The following is a 21,058-nucleotide window of genomic DNA, read 5'->3' as shown; positions in this document are numbered from 1 at the left end:
TTGGGCCCAGGGGAAGGCTTGCCTCCCCTGGGCTCTGCCCAGCCCCTGGACTCCTAAAGGACTTTTTCTGGACCTTGGTTTGCCATAGCGCTGGGGAGCGCTGTATTTACCCTCCCAGCGCCTGAAAGTCTTTTCTTTCCCCTCCTAGCGCAAGGAGCGTTTTATTTGCCTTAAAGCGCCTGGGAGCGCTGCTCTTTGCCTCAAGCGCTGGGCGAGCGCTTTATTTGGCTGTTAGCGCTTGGAAGCGCTATTGATCTCAGCCGGTGCCCACCCGGCGTTATTTGCCCCTGTTTATTACTTAAAACGAGCGAGTGCCCACCTCGCTGTTTATTTTAATCTCGAGGGTGCCACCCCTCTGAAATGCCCACGAGATTCACCGCCGCGGCCCGAGCGCCGCAAAACAGGAAGTCAGGCACGACGGTGCCTGATGCGGGGCGGGACTTCCGGTTTTCCGGAGGAAGTCCCGCCCGCCGCCGCGCTGTGATTGGCCAGCACTGCACTGAGGAAAATGAGGAAGAAGACAGCCAGCGTCCCCGCCGCCTCCTGAAGGCAGTCCGGTGAGTGGAGCTGCCCGGGAGGAGGGGGGTTTGGTAGAGAGAGCCCTGCCTTTGGAGGAGGTGCCCCAGCGAGAGGAGCCCCCGCATCCCGGTGAGTGTTAACGGGCGAGGGGGACGCTCCGGGGGCCATTGCGAGTCAAGAGTCCCCTGCCAGTGACGAGGGCATCATTGCTCGGAGCCCCGAGGGGCTCCAGGTGTCCCATTTGTGAGGAGAGCCTTGAAGAGGCTCTTGGGGGCAGCTTCGGTTCCTGAGCCCTAGAGAGGCTCCAACGACCGGGGCATGTTTGTTGTCAGAGCCACAGAGGCTCAAGGGGGCAATATTGCTGAAGCCCCGAGGCCACAGAGGGCCGGTTGCGATCCAGAGTCCCCAGAGGGGGGACTCCAACGCTCAGGGGGCATTCTTGTTTTACGAGCCCAGAGAGGCTCGAGTGCCCTGTTCATTGTTCCAGAGCCCAGAGAGGCTTGTGGGCCCATTTCTTTACTCAGAGCCCAGCGAGGCTCCAAAAAGGGACAAGCATATTTGTTCATGAGCCTAGAGAGGCTCCCACGATTGGCCCATCTTGCTTGCACCAGTTGCCCAGCACTTTGTGGGCAACTGCCACGTTTAGGACCCTGACTCTGGGACACAGGGCGTCCTAGCCCCAACAAGGCCAGTTGGCCTAGGGAAAGTCACAGTTGGTGACTAATGTGGATTTTGCTATTGCTACGTTTAGGTTCTGGCGCAAGTGGCGCAACCTGGACTTTGTGAGTTCTGCGCTAAAGGTGATTTATGCGCTAACTGAGGTTTAGATGCTGTTATGATCTATGTCCTATTGCTTTTGGGTGCTAGGAAATGTACAATGTGTAGTATGTTTTGTGCACCCTGTGCTCTGCACCTCTGAATGTGTTGTTGATGCATCATGTGCCTTTTTCCTTACACCGCTGAACGTGTGTTGATGCGTCATGTGTTCCTTACACCGCTGAATGTGTTGTTGATACATCATGTGTTTTGTCCCCAGGTCTATACCCCTAAATGTATGTTGATATTTAGTTGGTTGTTCTTGCTAGTGCAGGTGGTGCTAGTAAGGTCCTGGTTCCCTGCGTGACCTGTTCCTAGGGTGGTTAGGATTGCGTAGGGAGTACTTACCTGATTACCAGTAGTTACTTGTATTGAGCTACAGTGATTTTCTGTTATATTCTAAGTGCTATTTTTAAAAGTGTTACTTCTAAAAGTGCTGATTCCTGACAGTGGTCCAGGTGGCCCTGTCTTGTAAATATCCCCTGTAAATTCTGCCCGTGCCTCTGGCACAATGTAAAGTGTGTGTTTTATCTAATGTATGTTTATTGGAATACAAAGGCTATTTTTATATATACCCTTGTGTGGAGTTTTCTTTGTGGTGGGCCTTGGGTGTTGTTGCTGGGGTGCGTGCGCAAATACTTAACTCATACCGCCTCCAAGTTTAGCCTTGCTGCTCGCGCCACGTTACCTAGAGGGCGAGTAGGGGTTATCTTGGCGTGTAACTCCCTTGCCCTGACCTTAGGAATGGTGATCCCTGACTGACCTCGACGCGAGTCTTGGCCAGCCAGGGTCCCGTTTCTAACATTGGACGCAGCGGTGAGGATAAGGATTTGTGTTTGCGATGTACCACAGTGGCAACTGGCCACTACAAAGCTCTGCATTTTAGATAAATCACATTTTGGGGATTATTGTATGGTGCTTTTGCTAAAAATGTCATTTCTGTGGAAATGTGTTTCTTGTGCACTTTGAGTTAGGTGTCCCTAGCTCGGGAGGGTAGATCATCCCCCTAAGTGCAGTGTGTTTTCTGGATTCACCATGAGGGTGGGATCCAGTGGTGGCAGCATAAGTGTGTTCAGTGCATGTGTCCCCCGTCCCTGCCCTGGAGTTATGGTACCTGTGTCACGTGTGGTCAGGTTGAGAAATCAGGGGTGGTAGAAACTGCCTTACCAGTCTGGGGAGGGGTGTGTGTGGATGAATGGTGTGTTGCACTGAGCAAGTGTGTGAGTTCTCTGGATGGGGAGCTTGCTGAATGCTTGTGTACTCTTGTTTTGCTCAGATACCTAAGTTCCGTGTGTTAAACTTTTCCCAAGAACGTCTGCAGACAGTGGAGCCTGCTTTTGATTTCTGTGGTCTATTTAGAGACAGATGTTTGGAGTTGGTAATGTTCTGGGAGGAGAGAGGCATAGGGGATGGAGTGATTCCAAAAGGAGTGGCTGAGGTGTCTTCCAGCCCAGTGTGGTGGAAGAGGTTAAGTGTAGCCCAGCTAGGTCTCGGTGTAGGGGCTCACGTCCTGTCTCAAGAGGAGAAGGAGTGGGTGGGACTGCATGTCTCCAGGTGCCCGAAACCCAGTGTCAGGGCCTAGAATGTTTCTGAAGGGAACGTCAGGTCGGAGGCCTAGGCTGTACCAATAGGTCATTTGAGGAAGATCTCCCAGAGTGTTTGAAGAATGTAGAACATCAGTGAACATGATTTCATGGGTGGGCCTGAAGCTCATGGGAGTTTCCCCTGCCCCTGTGTTATTGTGTTAATTGTTGGGGAGTGACCCTAAGGAAAGGTTCTGGTCTTCCAGCCCAGTGTGGTGGAAGTGGCTCGGAGGAGCACAAGCCTGGTCTTCGTAGTCTGGGTGTTTTTTTTCTTAGGAACACCAGGTGAGGGAGCCTAGCATGTCCGTATGGAGCGTCCTTGTAGGGAGATCTCCCAGCGTGGAGAGAACGTGGAGCGCCTGTAAGCAGGGCTCTAGTAGTTCTGTTAACTGGCAGTACCGCTCCAGTTGGGAGGGTGCAGAAGTCCAGATGGAGGGGTGCGAGGGGGATAGATTCCCCAGTGGAGTAACCAGTGGGTCAGGGGCCAACCAGAAGGGTTGTGTCGCCAGGGAGTGACCAGGGTGATGCCACTTCTGTCCTGAGTGTCAGGAAGACTTGCACACGACACATTAGTTATATGTCACCCTCAAGGAAGTCCTGGTGCGCCAGGCATCTGACCAAAGGGGTACGTCCCTCGGTTGGGGAGCCAGTAGCCGGTGTTTCCGGATCTGGACGTAAGGGCAACTGTATGTAGTGTCCTGAAGGAACTCCTGCCTGAAGAGAAGGAACCGGGTAAGCTGTATGGGGGATTGACCTGCAGTGGTTGCCTTGCTGCTGAAGGAGGAGTGAATTCGAATCCCAGGTGGTAGACCAGTTAGGGGAGCTGTGACTCTGTCATGACCAGCCTGGTGTCCTGTAGGCACCGCACTGAGCCGCGTCTGCCTTCGGCCGCGCAGCCTATGCCGCTTGCCGTCCCCGTCTCGACGCGGTCCGTGAGCCGCTGCCTGCGCCGCATCTGGCAACCCGCAAAGTGCAACGCCTCACTACACCGATCTTGTGCTGGTCTGACCGTGGTCACTGCTGCTGAGGGAGTAAAGGTCCCGAACTGGTGGGAGAGTTGTGTTCTGGAGGGTGCTTCAGAAGTAGAGGTAGGGTGGGGCATTCTTGCCCGTGACCTCTGGTCAGCCTGAGGGTGCGGACCCTAGGTTGGAGGATCAGTGGTAGTTTGGAACTACACTGAGAAAGGGAGTGGAGAATGGCTATGTAGGCCAGGGGTTACCACCCCCCACTCTGTGGATTAGCAAGGACCAGTGGTATCTGGGTGGCCTAGGGCCTGGTCCTAGCCGTGGACAACTAAGGAGTACCAGTGGGGTAGCCTAGTTGGGCCTGTTTTTTTTCAAGTATGTGCTTGTCTTATGGATCAACGTGGCGTAGAACCGGAGGGTGTCCCTGCAGTGCGGGCCCGCGTCCGTGTTCTATCGCCCCAAGCAGGGAAGTCCATCACGGTGGTGATTGTTCTCCCCTGCGTTTTGGCTGGAAGGGGGTTGTGTTGGACTTGGCCCTTCTGGCAGGTTCACCCCTGAACTTTTTGCCTAGTGATTTCTGGTCTTTGCGCACTTTGACACTGTGGCGCAGTGTAAAGTGCGTGCGCTCCCTGAGTGCGTGTGTGAGATTGGCCTGCTCTCCCATAGGAATGCATGGGGAATGTCTGTGTCCCTGGTAGTTCCTGATGCGTGAGGCGTGCATGGTCAAGCTTGGTATGTGCGAACTCGTGAGAGTGAATGCTTCGCAACGATGTATGTGGCATGGTTGTGTCTTGTGCGGAAGCGCCACTTCTAGACATGGCTGAGTATGTGCTGTGAGGGTGCTGGCGTGTGATTGGCTGGAGCTGGCTGGGATGCCAGGCTCCAGGAGTCTGTGTGGGTCTGCCCCAGTGGTGAATGGAGAGATTAGCATGCTGATGTGAGGGAGGGGCTGCGCCTGTGTCCTGAATGGGGCTGGGTTTTCCCCACACAATGCTGGCTCCGCCCCCTGTGGTGCGACTGATGACCCTAGCCTGCCTGATGAATGAAAGGGGTGGTTGGGCCATCAAGGGTACTCCAAAACCAGCTGCGACTGGTTCTCCCCCCACCCTGCACCTAAAGACAAAGGGAAAAGGTGTATAAAAGAGGGGCTGTGACCCCAGGAAAATGTTCTTGTTTGCTGCTTGAATCTGCCAGGGGCGTGCTGCTGCTTGGGCCCAGGGGAAGGCTTGCCTCCCCTGGGCTCTGCCCAGCCCCTGGACTCCTAAAGGACTTTTTCTGGACCTTGGTTTGCCATAGCGCTGGGGAGCGCTGTATTTACCCTCCCAGCGCCTGAAAGTCTTTTCTTTCCCCTCCTAGCGCAAGGAGCGCTTTATTTGCCTTAAAGCGCCTGGGAGCGCTGCTCTTTGCCTCAAGCGCTGGGCGAGCGCTTTATTTGGCTGTTAGCGCTTGGAAGCGCTATTGATCTCAGCCGGTGCCCACCCGGCGTTATTTGCCCCTGTTTATTACTTAAAACGAGCGAGTGCCCACCTCGCTGTTTATTTTAATCTCGAGGGTGCCACCCCTCTGAAATGCCCACGAGATTCACCGCCGCGGCCCGAGCGCCGCAAAACAGGAAGTCAGGCACGACGGTGCCTGATGCGGGGCGGGACTTCCGGTTTTCCGGAGGAAGTCCCGCCCGCCGCCGCGCTGTGATTGGCCAGCACTGCACTGAGGAAAATGAGGAAGAAGACAGCCAGCGTCCCCGCCGCCTCCTGAAGGCAGTCCGGTGAGTGGAGCTGCCCGGGAGGAGGGGGGTTTGGTAGAGAGAGCCCTGCCTTTGGAGGAGGTGCCCCAGCGAGAGGAGCCCCCGCATCCCGGTGAGTGTTAACGGGCGAGGGGGACGCTCCGGGGGCCATTGCGAGTCAAGAGTCCCCTGCCAGTGACGAGGGCATCATTGCTCGGAGCCCCGAGGGGCTCCAGGTGTCCCATTTGTGAGGAGAGCCTTGAAGAGGCTCTTGGGGGCAGCTTCGGTTCCTGAGCCCTAGAGAGGCTCCAACGACCGGGGCATGTTTGTTGTCAGAGCCACAGAGGCTCAAGGGGGCAATATTGCTGAAGCCCCGAGGCCACAGAGGGCCGGTTGCGATCCAGAGTCCCCAGAGGGGGGACTCCAACGCTCAGGGGGCATTCTTGTTTTACGAGCCCAGAGAGGCTCGAGTGCCCTGTTCATTGTTCCAGAGCCCAGAGAGGCTTGTGGGCCCATTTCTTTACTCAGAGCCCAGCGAGGCTCCAAAAAGGGACAAGCATATTTGTTCATGAGCCTAGAGAGGCTCCCACGATTGGCCCATCTTGCTTGCACCAGTTGCCCAGCACTTTGTGGGCAACTGCCACGTTTAGGACCCTGACTCTGGGACACAGGGCGTCCTAGCCCCAACAAGGCCAGTTGGCCTAGGGAAAGTCACAGTTGGTGACTAATGTGGATTTTGCTATTGCTACGTTTAGGTTCTGGCGCAAGTGGCGCAACCTGGACTTTGTGAGTTCTGCGCTAAAGGTGATTTATGCGCTAACTGAGGTTTAGATGCTGTTATGATCTATGTCCTATTGCTTTTGGGTGCTAGGAAATGTACAATGTGTAGTATGTTTTGTGCACCCTGTGCTCTGCACCTCTGAATGTGTTGTTGATGCATCATGTGCCTTTTTCCTTACACCGCTGAACGTGTGTTGATGCGTCATGTGTTCCTTACACCGCTGAATGTGTTGTTGATACATCATGTGTTTTGTCCCCAGGTCTATACCCCTAAATGTATGTTGATATTTAGTTGGTTGTTCTTGCTAGTGCAGGTGGTGCTAGTAAGGTCCTGGTTCCCTGCGTGACCTGTTCCTAGGGTGGTTAGGATTGCGTAGGGAGTACTTACCTGATTACCAGTAGTTACTTGTATTGAGCTACAGTGATTTTCTGTTATATTCTAAGTGCTATTTTTAAAAGTGTTACTTCTAAAAGTGCTGATTCCTGACAGTGGTCCAGGTGGCCCTGTCTTGTAAATATCCCCTGTAAATTCTGCCCGTGCCTCTGGCACAATGTAAAGTGTGTGTTTTATCTAATGTATGTTTATTGGAATACAAAGGCTATTTTTATATATACCCTTGTGTGGAGTTTTCTTTGTGGTGGGCCTTGGGTGTTGTTGCTGGGGTGCGTGCGCAAATACTTAACTCATACCGCCTCCAAGTTTAGCCTTGCTGCTCGCGCCACGTTACCTAGAGGGCGAGTAGGGGTTATCTTGGCGTGTAACTCCCTTGCCCTGACCTTAGGAATGGTGATCCCTGACTGACCTCGACGCGAGTCTTGGCCAGCCAGGGTCCCGTTTCTAACACTTCCATAAATGCAATCTTTCCCGGACCCCTTTATTATATAGCTCTTCAAGGAAAAAATATAAAGCACTTACAAAGGAGCCTCAAATACTCAAAGATGGTAGACTTCTGTAATATGGGCCATATACTAAAAGCAGCACGAAAACAGAGTGCAGTAGGGTCCAAAAAACTTGAGTGACCCATGAGAGTATGCATGCAAGCCTATGGTATTCCAAACTAGAGATATACGCATGCAATTTTTGTTTTTAGGAGAGAATGTGCCTGCTGAAAAAAACATTATTTTTAAAAAGTGCATTGCAGAATATCAGGAATTTGCTGTGGGACACCTTGAAAACTTGCATACAGATTATGTGCACAAGCCTGACAGTCAGTTGTTGTGGCCGAGTGGTTAAGTCGATGGACTAGAAATCCATTGGGGTCTCCCCGCGCAGGTTCGAATCCTCCCGACAACGAGAATCTTTTTAACATCGGCTACAATTTCAGAAGTTAACCTTTAGTATTTCTCCCATGTCAGTTTTATAAATAGGTGGCTTATTTTGGTGTCACTATTGCCATATCACATATTTATTATCGCTCCCCCTTTCATATCTTTGCTATAACTCTCGTCCTTCATTAGCGCTGGTGCAAACGCTACAAATTATTATACCCTGGCTCTCTCGGTCATACCTGTGCATGCACTTGAAACTTACTTTACCAATAAAAGAAGCAAATAGAGAAATAAAATAAAAGTGCTAGCTGGATTAGGCAAACACACTTCATAAAACTGCATTTTCTTTTCTATTCTCCCCCGTGTTACAAGCTTAACTGCTCCCTGTGTAATTTCTCTTAACCTGCTGTTCCTGGAAGAGAATTTCATCTACAAGCTCTTTCTGTGTTTTTTCCTAGTCTTTTCTTTCCCTTTTCTTAGATTTGTAACTGTTCCTTTACGTGCTCTATTTAGGCACCATTAATCTCATTTGAGCTCCTTGTACCTGCTGCTGTTTTCTCCACACCTCATACTTTCTTTTCCCTCTTTCTCTCTTTCTCTGCGGTTGGTGGCTACTTTCCAAAGCGTCTGATGCCCCAATGTTCCTTCGTCTTGTTGTCAGACGTGAATTTGAAAAGCAACAAAATTAACAAGCCTTTACCACTCACACATGGCAGAAGTTTATACTTTAATTCAATGAGCTAAGAAAAGTGTGTTGTGGGGCCCCTACGAGCAATGTTGCTTGCTTCATCATAATTAGGCTTACAGTCATTAGCCACAGCTCTGATTATGGGTCACTGAGGTCAGTTTCAATAATTCCTCAAAAGCCTAACCATGCAGTCCCCCCTAACTGTGTAGTTATATTGCTTTACTGCTGTTTGTGTGATTAGCTGGGAGGAGCTCATGGCGGCATCCTCCCAATAAAAGTTTAGATGGACCGTTCCTTAACTATTTCTTGCTTCACATACAGATGGCTTGAGGAGGTACAGGGGAGATGCAGGTCTAATAAACAGAATAGAATATCTGCGCCAGGTGTGTTTCTCTGCATTGGTGTCCCATCACAGGCCCACCAGTGTATGTGTGATCTTTGACTCCTGCCAGTTCACAAGCAGGCGGCCAGGAAACGGTTTCAGCCTATCAACCACTGAGGAGATAAAGCCTTTGTATAAGGAATGAGGAAGCAATGAACACATTCAGCCTATCACAGGAGTTGCCCTGAGTGTTCGGAATTATAATTTCTTCATGTCACAGAACGTTATTGAGCCCAATTAGCTCGCCGTGATCGTATAGTGGTTAGTACTCTGCGTTGTGGCCGCAGCAACCTCGGTTCGAATCCGAGTCACGGCATTGTGGTTGGCAATGTCACGGCAGTTGGGTTTTTCCTTTACAGAATTCCCAAATGTACCAGTTGTTTTTGTAAAATGTCTATTAAAAACAGATCCTTTTCAATATTTAAACGATCTAACGACAAATTATTTGAACACACATGATTATAAGATGTAGGTATACTGTACTTACTGACATAAATTATCGTTCTTGAACATATTTGCGGTAAGGGGAGCGGAGCTCTCCCCCAGGCCAATCAGAATGCAGATGAATGCAGTTGCAGTTGAGTGACCTGTGTTGTGGCTGTCTACAGGGAATTCACATATGTAGCTGTCTCGCAGCCCAATCCAGACGTCAATTGAAGACAGGTTTTCATGCAAATAGAGCAGTAAGTGCAGAGAAATGCTCACTCTCTAAAAATGGCATTTATACAATAGTAAGATTAAATCCAACCTCACCAGTAGATAGGATTTATCAATAAATAAATAAAGCTTCTCCTCTCTGATATGGAATTACCCCCAAAAAAGTATAAGGGAATACCCAATGCTAACCTATGAGAGGGGCAGACCTCACAGTAGTGAAAAATGTAATAGACTGTTTGATACTACTAGGACATACAAACTACCACAGTACATGTCTTACCTTTTACTTACATAGCATGATGTCCCTAGGACTACCTAGGGCCTACCTTAGGGGTTACTGATATGTAATAAAATTGGAGTTTAAGGCTTGGCAAGTAGTTTAAAATGCCAAGTCGAAGTTGCAGTACACTGCAACACAGGCACTGCAGTAGCAGGCTTGAGACAGGTTTGAAATGCTATTTCTTTGGGCGGCACAATCAGTCCCTGGGTATATGGTATACCACTTTACAAGGGGCTTTCAAGTAAATTAAATCTGTCAGTTAGGTATACTCCAATTATACACATGATTAGGGAAGAAGCACGTGCACTTCAGCACTGATTAGTAGCAATAAAGTGATCAGAGTCCTAAGGCCAACAAAAAGATACAGCAAAATGCGGAGGTGAAAAGCAATAAGGTGGGGTTGGGACCACCTTAAGAATGCAAGGTCTAACAAAAACGAACTAAGGATAACATGAGTAAAACATCAGGTTTCTCTACAGCATTTGGTGAGACAAGTGGGCCTTCTTTTTTCTTCCATAAATGCAATCTTTCCCGGACCCCTTTATTATATAGCTCTTCAAGGAAAAAATATAAAGCACTTACAAAGGAGCCTCAAATACTCAAAGATGGTAGACTTCTGTAATATGGGCCATATACTAAAAGCAGCATGAAAACAGAGTGCAATAGGGTCTAAAAAACTTGAGTGACCCATGAGAGTATTCATGCAAGCCTATGGTATTCCAAACTAGAAATATACGCATGCAATTTTTGTTTTTAGGAGAGAATGTGCCTGCTGAATAAAACATTATTTTTAAAATGTGCATTGCCGAATATCAGGAATTTGCTGTGGGACACCTTGACAACTTGCATACAGATTATGTGCACACGCCTTACAGTCAGTTTTTGTGGCCGAGTGGTTAAGGCGATGGACTAGAAATCCATTGGGGTCTCCCAGCGCAGGTTCGAATCCTGCCGACAATGAGAATCTTTTTAACATCGGCTACAATTTCAGAAGTTAACCTTTAGTATTTCTTCCATGTGAGTTTTATAAATAGGTGGCTTATTTTGGTGTCACTATTGCCATATCACATATTTATTATCGCTCCCCCTTTCATATCTTTGCTATAACTCTCGTCCTTCATTAGCGCTTCTGCAAACACTTCAAATTATTATACCCTGGCTCTCTCGGTCATACCTGTGCATGCACTTGAAACTTACTTTACCGATAAAAGAAGCAAATAGAGAAATAAAATAAAAGTGCTAGCTGGATTAGGCAAACACACTTCATAAAACTGCATTTTCTTTTCACAGGGAGCTTAACTGCTCCCTGTGTAATTTCTCTTAACCTGCTGTTCCTGGAAGAGAATTTCATCTACAAGCTCTTTCTGTGTTTTTTCCTAGTCTTTTCTTTCCCTTTTCTTAGATTTGTAACTGTTCCTTTATGTGCTCTATTTAGGCGCCATTAATCTCATTTGAGCTCCTTGTACCTGCTGCTGTTTTCTCCACACCTCATACTGTCTTTTCCCTCTTTCTCTCTTTCTCTGCGGTTGGTGGCTATTTTCCAAAGCGTCTGATGCCCCAATGTTCCTTCGTCTTGTTGTCAGACGTGAATTTGAAAAGCAACAAAATTAACAAGCCTTTACCACTCACACATGGCAGAAGTTTATACTTTAATTCAATTAGCTAAGAAAAGTGTGTTGTGGGGCCCCTACGAGCCATGGTGCTTGCTTCATCATAATTAGGCATACAGTCATTAGCCACAGCTCTGATTATGAGTCACTGAGGTCAGTTTCAATAATTCCTCAAAAACTTAACCATGCAGTCCCCCCTAACTGTGTAGTTATCTTGCTTTACTGCTGTTTGTGTGATTAGCTGGGAGGAGCTCACGGCAGCATCCTCCCAATAAAAGTGTAGATGGACCGTTCCTTAACTCTTTCTTGCTTCACATACAGATGGCTTGAGGAGGTACAGGGGAGATGCAGGTCTAATAAACAGAATAGAATATCTGCGCCAGGTGTGTTTCTCTGCATTGGTGTCCCATCACAGGCCCACCAGTGTATGTGTGATCTTTGACACCTGCCAGTTCACAAGCATGCGGCCAGGAAACGGTTTCAGCCTATCAACCACTGAGGAGATAAAGCCTTTGTATAAGGAATGAGGAAGCAATGAACACATTCAGCCTATCACAGGAGTAGCCCTGAGTGTTCCGAATTATAATTTCTTCAAGTCACTGTACGTTATTGAGTCCAAGTAGCTCGCCGTGATCGTATAGTGGTTAGTACTCTGCGTTGTCGCCACAGCAACCACGGTTCGAATCCGAGTCACGGCATTGTGGTTGGCAATGTCACGGCAGTTGGGTTTTCCTTTACAGAATTCCCAAATGTACCAGTTGTTTTTGTAAAATGTCTATTAAAAACAGATCCTTTTCAATATTTAAACGATTTAACGACAAATTATTTAAACACACATGATTATAAGATGTAGGTATACTGTACTTACTGACATAAATTATCGTTCTTGAACATATTTGCGGTAAGGGGAGCGGAGCTCTTCCCCAGGCCAATCAGAATGCAGATGAATGCAGTTGCAGTTGAGTGACCTGTGTTGTGGCTGTCTACAGGGAATGCACATATGTAGCTGTCTCGCAGCCCAATCCAGACGTCAATTGAACACAGGTTTTCATGCAAATAGAGCAGTAAGTGCAGAGAAATGCTCACTCTCTAAAAATGGCATTTATACAATAGTAAGATTAAATCCAACCTCACCAGTAGATAGGATTTATCAATAAATAAATAAAGCTTCTCCTCTCTGATATGGAATTACCCCCCAAAAAGAAAAGGGAATACACAATGCTAACCTATGAGAGGGGCAGACCTCACAGTAGTGAAAAATGTAATAGACTGTTTGATACTACTAGGACATACAAACTACCACAGTACATGTCTTACCTTTTACTTACATAGCATGATGCCCCTAGGACTACCTAGGGCCTACCTTAGGGGTTACTGATATGTAATAAAATTGGAGTTTAAGGCTTGGCAAGTAGTTTTAAATGCCAAGTCGAAGTGGCAGTACACTGCAGCACAGGCACTGCAGTAGCAGGCTTGAGACAGGTTTGAAATGCTATTTCTTTGGGCGGCACAATCAGTCCCTGGGTATATGGTATACCACTTTACAAGGGGCTTTCAAGTAAATTAAATCTGTCAGTCAGGTATACTCCAATTATACACATGATTAGGGAAGAAGCACGTGCACTTCAGCACTGATTAGTAGCGATAAAGTGATCAGAGTCCTAAGGCCAACAAAAAGATACAGCAAAATGCGGAGGTGAAAAGCAATAAGGTGGGGTTGGGACCACCTTAAGAATGCAAGGTCTAACAAAAACGAACTAAGGATAACATGAGTAAAACATCAGGTTTCTCTACAGCATTTGGTGAGACAAGTGGGCCTTCTTTTAACTTCCATAAATGCAATCTTTCCCGGACCCCTTTATTATATAGCTCATCATGGAAAAAATAAAAAGCACTTACAAAGGAGCCTCAAATACTCAAATATGGTAGACTTCTGTAATATGGGCCATATACTAAAAGCAGCACGAAAACAGAGTGCAATAGGGTCCAAAAAACTTGAGTGACCCATGAGAGTATGCATGCAAGCCTATGGTATTCCAAACTAGAGATATACGCATGCAATTTTTGTTTTTAGGAGAGAATGTGCCTGCTGAAAAAAACATTATTTTTAAAAAGTGCATTGCAGAATATCAGGAATTTGCTGTGGCACACCTTCAAACCTTGCATACAGATTATGTGCACACACCTTACAGTCAGTTGTTGTGGCCGAGTGGTTAAGGCAATGGACTAGAAATCCATTGGGCTCTCCCCGCGCAGGTTCGAATCCTGCCGACAACGAGAATCTTTTTAACATCGGCTACAATTTCAGAAGTTAACCTTTAGTATTTCTCCCATGTCAGTTTTATAAATAGGTGGCCTATTTTGGTGTCACTATTGCCATATCACATATTTATTATCGCTCCCCCTTTCATATCTTTGCTATAACTCTCGTCCTTCATTAGCGCTGGTGCAAACGCTTCAAATTATTATACCCTGGCTCTCTCGGTCATACCTGTGCATGCACTTGAAACTTACTTTACCAATAAAAGAAGCAAATAGAGAAATAAAATAAAAGTGCTAGCTGGATTAGGCAAACACACTTCATAAAACTGCATTTTCTTTTCTATTCTCCCCCGTGTTACAAGCTTAACTGCTCCCTGTGTAATTTCTCTTAACCTGCTGTTCCTGGAAGAGAATTTCATCTACAAGCTCTTTCTGTGTTTTTTCCTAGTCTTTTCTTTCCCTTTTCTTAGATTTGTAACTGTTCCTTTACGTGCTCTATTTAGGCGCCATTAATCTAATTTGAGCTCCTTGTACCTGCTGCTGTTTTCTCCACACCTCATACTGCCTTTTCCCTCTTTCTCTCTTTCTCTGCGGTTGGTGGCTACTTTCCAAAGCGTCTGATGCCCCAATGTTCCTTCGTCTTGTTGTCAGACGTGAATTTGAAAAGCAACAAAATTAACAAGCCTTTACCACTCACACATGGCAGAAGTTTATACTTTAATTCAATGAGCTAAGAAAAGTGTGTTGTGGGGCCCCTACGAGCCATGGTGCTTGCTTCATCATAATTAGGCATACAGTCATTAGCCACAGCTCTGATTATGAGTCACTGAGGTCAGTTTCAATAATTCCTCAAAAACCTAACCATGCAGTCCCCCCTAACTGTGTAGTTATCTTGCTTTACTGCTGTTTGTGTGATTAGCTGGGAGGAGCTCACGGCAGCATCCTCCCAATAAAAGTGTAGATGGACCGTTCCTTAACTCTTTCTTGCTTCACATACAGATGGCTTGAGGAGGTACAGGGGAGATGCAGGTCTAATAAACAGAATAGAATATCTGCGCCAGGTGTGTTTCTCTGCATTGGTGTCCCATCACAGGCCCACCAGTGTATGTGTGATCTTTGACACCTGCCAGTTCACAAGCAGGCGGCCAGGAAACGGTTTCAGCCTATCAACCACTGAGGAGATAAAGCCTTTGTATAAGAAATGAGGAAGCAATGAACACATTCAGCCTATCACAGGAGTAGCCCTGAGTGTTCCGAATTATAATTTCTTCAAGTCACTGTACGTTATTGAGTCCAAGTATCTCGCCGTGATCGTATAGTGGTTAGTACTCCGCGTTGTGGCCGCAGCAACCACGGTTCGAATCCGAGTCACGGCATTGTGGTTGGAAATGTCACGGCAGTTGGGTTTTTCCTTTACAGAATTCCCAAATGTACCAGTTATTTTTGTAAAATGTCTATTAAAAACAGATCCTTTTCAATTTTTAAACGATTTAACGACAAATTATTTAAACACACATGATTATAAGATGTAGGTATACTGTACTTACTGACATAAATTATCGTTCTTGAACATATTTGCGGTAAGGGGAGCGGAGCTCTCCCCCAGGCCAATCAGAATGCAGATGAATGCAGTTGCAGTTGAGTGACCTGTGTTGTGGCTGTCTACAGGGAATGCACATATGTAGCTGTCTCGCAGCCCAATCTAGACGTCAATTGAAGACAGGTTTTCATGCAAATAGAGCAGTAAGTGCAGAGAAATGCTCACTCTCTAAAAATGGCATTTATACAATAGTAAGATTAAATCAAACCTCACCAGTAGATAGGATTTATCAATAAATAAATAAAGCTTCTCCTCTCTGATATGGAATTACCCCCCAAAAAGAAAAGGGAATACCCAATGCTAACCTATGAGAGGGGCAGACCTCACAGTAGTGAAAAATGTAATAGACTGTTTGATACTACTAGGACATACAAACTACCACAGTACATGTCTTACCTTTTACTTACATAGCATGATGCCCCTAGGACTACTTAGGGCCTACCTTAGGGGTTACTGATATGTAATAAAATTGGAGTTTAAGGCTTGGCAAGTAGTTTTAAATGCCAAGTCGTAGTGGCAGTACACTGCAGCACAGGCACTGCAGTAGCAGGCTTGAGACAGGTTTGAAATGCTATTTCTTTGGGCGGCACAATCAGTCCCTGGGTATATGGTATACCACTTTACAAGGGGCTTTCAAGTAAATTAAATCTGTCAGTCAGGTATACTCCAATTATACACATGATTAGGGAAGAAGCACGTGCACTTCAGCACTGATTAGTAGCGATAAAGTGATCAGAGTCCTAAGGCCAACAAAAAGATACAGCAAAATGCGGAGGTGAAAAGCAATAAGGTGGGGTTGGGACCACCTTAAGAATGCAAGGTCTAACAAAAACGAACTAAGGATAACATGAGTAAAACATCAGGTTTCTCTACAGCATTTGGTGAGACAAGTGGGCCTTCTTTTATCTTCCATAAATGCAATCTTTCCCGGACCCCTTTATTATATAGCTCTTCAAGGAAAAAATATAAAGCACTTACAAAGGAGCCTCAAATACTCAAAGATGGTAGACTTCTTTAATATGGGACATATACTAAAAGCAGCACGAAAACAGAGTGCAATAGGGTCCAAAAAACTTGAGTGACCCATGAGAGTATGCATGCAAGCCTATGGTATTCCAAACTAGAGATATACGCATGCAATTTTTGTTTTTAGGAGAGAATGTGCCTGCTGAAAAAAACATTATTTTTAAAAAGTGCATTGCAGAATATCAGGAATTTGCTGTGGCACACCTTGAAAACTTGCATACAGATTATGTGCACACGCCTTACAGTCAGTTGTTGTGGTCGAGTGGTTAAGGCAATGGACTAGAAATCCATTGGGCTCTCCCCGCGCAGGTTCGAATCCTGCCGACAACGAGAATCTTTTTAACATCGGCTACAATTTCAGAAGTTAACCTTTAGTATTTCTCCCATGTCAGTTTTATAAATAGGTGGCTTATTTTGGTGTCACTATTGCCATATCACATATTTATTATCGCTCCCCCTTTCATATCTTTGCTATAACTCTCGTCCTTCATTAGCGCTGGTGCAAACGCTTCAAATTATTATACCCTGGCTCTCTTGGTCATACCTGTGCATGCACTTGAAACTTACTTTTCCAATAAAAGAAGCAAATAGAGAAATAAAATAAAAGTGCTAGCTGGATTAGGCAAACACACTTCATAAAACTGCATTTTCTTTTCTATTCTCCCCCGTGTTACAAGCTTAACTGCTCCCTGTGTAATTTCTCTTAACCTGCTGTTCCTGGAAGAGAATTTCATCTACAAGCTCTTTCTGTGTTTTTTCCTAGTCTTTTCTTTCCCTTTTCTTAGATCTGTAACTGTTCCTTTACGTGCTCTATTTAGGCGCCATTAATCTCATTTGAGCTCCTTGTACCTGCTGCTGTTTTCTCCACACCTCATACTGCCTTTTCCCTCTTTCTCTCTTTCTCTGCGGTTGGTGGCTACTTTCCAAAGCGTCTGATGCCCCAATGTTCCTTCGTCTTGTTGTCAGACGTGAATTTGAAAAGGAACAAAATTAACAAGCCTTTACCACTCACACATGGCAGAAGTTTATACTTTAATTCAATGAGCTAAGAAAAGTGTGTTGTGGGGCCCCTACGAGCCATGGTGCTTGCTTCATCATAATTAGGCATGCAGTCATTAGCCACAGCTCTGATTATGGGTCACTGAGGTCAGTTTCAATAATTCCTCAAAAACCTAACCATGCAGTCCCCCCTAACTGTGTAGTTATCTTGCTTTACTGCTGTTTGTGTGATTAGCTGGGAGGAGCTCACGGCAGCATCCTCCCAATAAAAGTGTAGATGGACCGTTCCTTAACTCTTTCTTGCTTCACATACAGATGGATTGAGGAGGTACAGGGGAGATGCAGGTCTAATAAACAGAATAGAATATCTGCGCCAGGTGTGTTTCTCTGCATTGGTGTCCCATCATAGGCCCACCAGTGTATGTGTGGTCTTTGACTCCTGCCAGTTCACAAGCAGGCGGCCAGGAAACGGTTTCAGCCTATCAACCACTGAGGAGATAAAGCCTTTGTATAAGGAATGAGGAAGCAATGAACACATTCAGCCTATCACAGGAGTAGCCCTGAGTGTTCCGAATTATAATTTCTTCATGTCACTGTACGTTATTGAGCCCAAGTAGCTCGCCGTGATCATATAGTGGTTAGTACTCTGCGTTGTGGCCGCAGCAACCTCTGTTCGAATCCGAGTCACGGCATTGTTTTTGGTAATGTCACGGCAGTTGGGTTTTTCCTTTACAGAATTCCCAAATGTACCAGTTGTTTTTGTAAAATGTCTATTAAAAACAGATCCTTTTCAATATTTAAACGATCTAACGACAAATTATTTAAACACACATGATTATAAGATGTAGGTATACTGTACTTACTGACATAAATTATCGTTCTTGAACATATTTGCGGTAAGGGGAGCAGAGCTCTCCCCCAGGCCAATCAGAATGCAGATGAATGCAGTTGCAGTTGAGTGACCTGTGTTGTGGCTGTCTACAGGGAATGCACATATGTAGCTGTCTCGCAGCCCAATCCAGACGTCAATTGAAGACAGGTTTTGATGCAAATAGAGCAGTAAGTGCAGAGAAATGCTCACTCTCTAAAAATGGCTTTTATACAATAGTAAGATTAAATCCAACCTCACCAGTAGATAGGATTTATCAATAAATAAAAAAAGCTTCTCCTCTCTGATATGGAATTACCCCCCAAAAAGTATAAGGGAATACCCAATGCTAACCTATGAGAGGGGCAGATCTCACAGTAGTGAAAAATGTAATAGACTGTTTGATACTACTAGGACATACAAACTACCACATTACATGTCTTACCTTTTACTTACATAGCATGATGCCCCTAGGACTATCTAAGGCCTACCTTAGGGGTTACTGATATGTAATAAAATTGGAGTTTAAGGATTGGCAAGTAGTTTTAAATGCCAAGTCGAAGTGGCAGTACACTGCAGCACAGGCACTGCAGTAGCAGGCTTGAGACAGGTTTGAAATGCTATTTCTTTGGGCGGCACAATCAGTCCCTGGGTATATGGTATACCACTTTACAAGGGGCTTTCAAGTAAATTAAATCTGTCAGTCAGGTATACTCCAAATATACACATGATTAGGGAAGAAGCATGTGCACTTCAGCACTGATTAGTAGCGATAAAGTGATCAGAGTCCTAAGGCCAACAAAAAGATACAGCAAAATGCGGAGGTGAAAAGCAAAAAGGTGGGGTTGGGACCACCTTAAGAATGCAAGGTCTAACAAAAACGAACTAAGGATAACATGAGTAAAACATCAGGTTTCTCTACAGCATTTGGTGAGACAAGTGGGCCTTCTTTTATCTTCCATAAATGCAATCTTTCCCGGACCCCTTTATTATATAGCTCTTCAAGGAAAAAATATAAAGCACTTACAAAGGAGCCTCAAATACTCAAAGATGGTAGACTTCTGTAATATGGGACATATACTAAAAGCAGCACGAAAACAGAGTGCAATAGGGTCCAAATAACTTGAGTGACCCATGAGAGTATGCATGCAAGCCTATGGTATTCCAAACTAGAGATATACGCATGCAATTTTTGTTTTTAGGAGAGAATGTGCCTGCTGAAAAAAACCTTATTTTTAAAAAGTGCATTGCAGAATATCAGGAATTTGCTGTGGGACACCTTGAAAACTTGCATACAGATTATGTGCACACCCCTTGCAGTCAGTTGTTGTGGCCGAGTGGTTAAGGCGATGGACTAGAAATCCATTGGGGTCTCCCCGCGCAGGTTCGAATCCTGCCGACAACGAGAGTCTTTTTAACATCGGCTACAATTTCAGAAGTTAACCTTTAGTATTTCTTCCATGTCAGTTTTATAAATGGGTGGCTTATTTTGGTGTCACTATTGCCATATCACATATTTATTATCGCTCCCCCTTTCATATCTTTGCTATAACTCTCGTCCTTCATTAGCGCTGGTGCAAACGCTTCAAATTATTATACCCTTGCTCTCTTGGTCATACCTGTGCATGCACTTGAAACTTACTTTACCAATAAAAGAAGCAAATAGAGAAATAAAATAAAAGTGCTAGCTGGATTAGGCAAACACACTTCATAAAACTGCATTTTCTTTTCGATTCTCCCCCGTGTTACAAGCTTACCTGCTCCCTGTGTAATTTCTCTTAACCTGCTGTTCCTGGAAGAGAATTTCATCTACAAGCTCTTTCTGTGTTTTTTCCTAGTCTTTTCTTTCCCTTTTCTTAGATTTGTAACTGTTCCTTTACGTGCTCTATTTAGGCGCCATTAATCTCATTTGAGCTCCTTGTACCTGCTGCTGTTTTCTCCACACCTCATACTGTCTTTTCCCTCTTTCTCTCTTTCTCTGCGGTTGGTGGCTACTTTCCAAAGCGTCTGATGCCCCAATGTTCCTTCGTCTTGTTGTCAGACGTGAATTTGAAAAGCAACAAAATTAACAAGCCTTTACCACTCACACATGGCAGAAGTTTATACTTTAATTCAATGAGCTAAGAAAAGTGTGTTGTGGGGCACCTACGAGCCATGGTGCTTGCTTCATCATAATTAGGCATGCAGTCATTAGCCACAGCTCTGATTATGGGTCACTGAGGTCAGTTTCAATAATTCCTCAAAAACCTAACCATGCAGTCCCCCCTAACTGTGTAGTTATCTTGCTTTACTGCTGTTTGTGTGATTAGCTGGGAGGAGCTCACGGCAGCATCCTCCCAATAAAAGTGTAGATGGACCGTTCCTTAACTCTTTCTTGCTTCACATACAGATGGCTTGAGGAGGTACAGGGGAGATGCAGGTCTAATAAACAGAATAGAATATCTGCGCCAGGTGTGTTTCTCTGCATTGGTGTCCCATCACAGGCCCACCAGTGTATGTGTGATCTTTGACTCCTGCCAGTTCACAAGCAGGCGGCCAGGAAACGGTTTCAGCCTATCAACCACTGAGGAGATAAAGCCTTTGTATAAGGAATGAGGAAGCAATGAACACATTCAGCCTATCACAGGAGTAGCCCTGAGTGTTCCGAATTATAATTTCTTCATGTCACTGTACGTTATTGAGCCCAAGTAGCTCGCCGTGATCGTATAGTGGTTAGTACTCTGCGTTGTGGCCGCAGCAACCTCGGTTCGAATCCGAGTCACAGCATTGTGGTTGGGAATGTCATGGCAGTTGGGTTTTTCCTTTACAGAATTCCCAAATGTACCAGTTGTTTTTGTAAAATGTCTATTAAAAACAGATCCTTCTCAATATTTAAACGATCTAACAACAAATTATTTAAACACACATGATTATAGATGTAGGTATACTGTACTTACTGACATAAATTATCGTTCTTGAACATATTTGCGGTAAGGGGAGCGGAGCTCTCCCCCAGGCCAATCAGAATGCAGATGAATGCAGTTGCAGTTGA

At 45.6% G+C, this 21,058-nt stretch overlaps 3 non-coding genes across 3 annotated transcripts; all 3 read left to right on the top strand.

The window, feature by feature from the left end:
• Window positions 1-8,969: 8,969 nt before the first annotated feature.
• On the top strand, window positions 8,970-9,041 carry TRNAH-GUG (transfer RNA histidin (anticodon GUG)). The gene has a single exon. It is a non-coding gene; the product is annotated as a tRNA-His (tRNA).
• Window positions 9,042-13,467: 4,426 nt separating this feature from the next.
• TRNAS-AGA (transfer RNA serine (anticodon AGA)) lies at window positions 13,468-13,549 on the top strand. The gene has a single exon. It is a non-coding gene; the product is annotated as a tRNA-Ser (tRNA).
• A 5,801-nt stretch (window positions 13,550-19,350) lies between these two features.
• Window positions 19,351-19,432, top strand: TRNAS-AGA (transfer RNA serine (anticodon AGA)). Its single transcript has one exon. It is a non-coding gene; the product is annotated as a tRNA-Ser (tRNA).
• Window positions 19,433-21,058: the final 1,626 nt, after the last annotated feature.

This window comes from Lissotriton vulgaris, chromosome 1_1 (genome assembly GCF_964263255.1).
Source record: "Lissotriton vulgaris chromosome 1_1, aLisVul1.2, whole genome shotgun sequence".
NCBI classification, from domain to species: domain Eukaryota; kingdom Metazoa; phylum Chordata; class Amphibia; order Caudata; family Salamandridae; genus Lissotriton; species Lissotriton vulgaris.
Note: the sequence above shows the minus strand (reverse complement) of the source record. Positions and strands in the feature narration are given on the sequence as shown.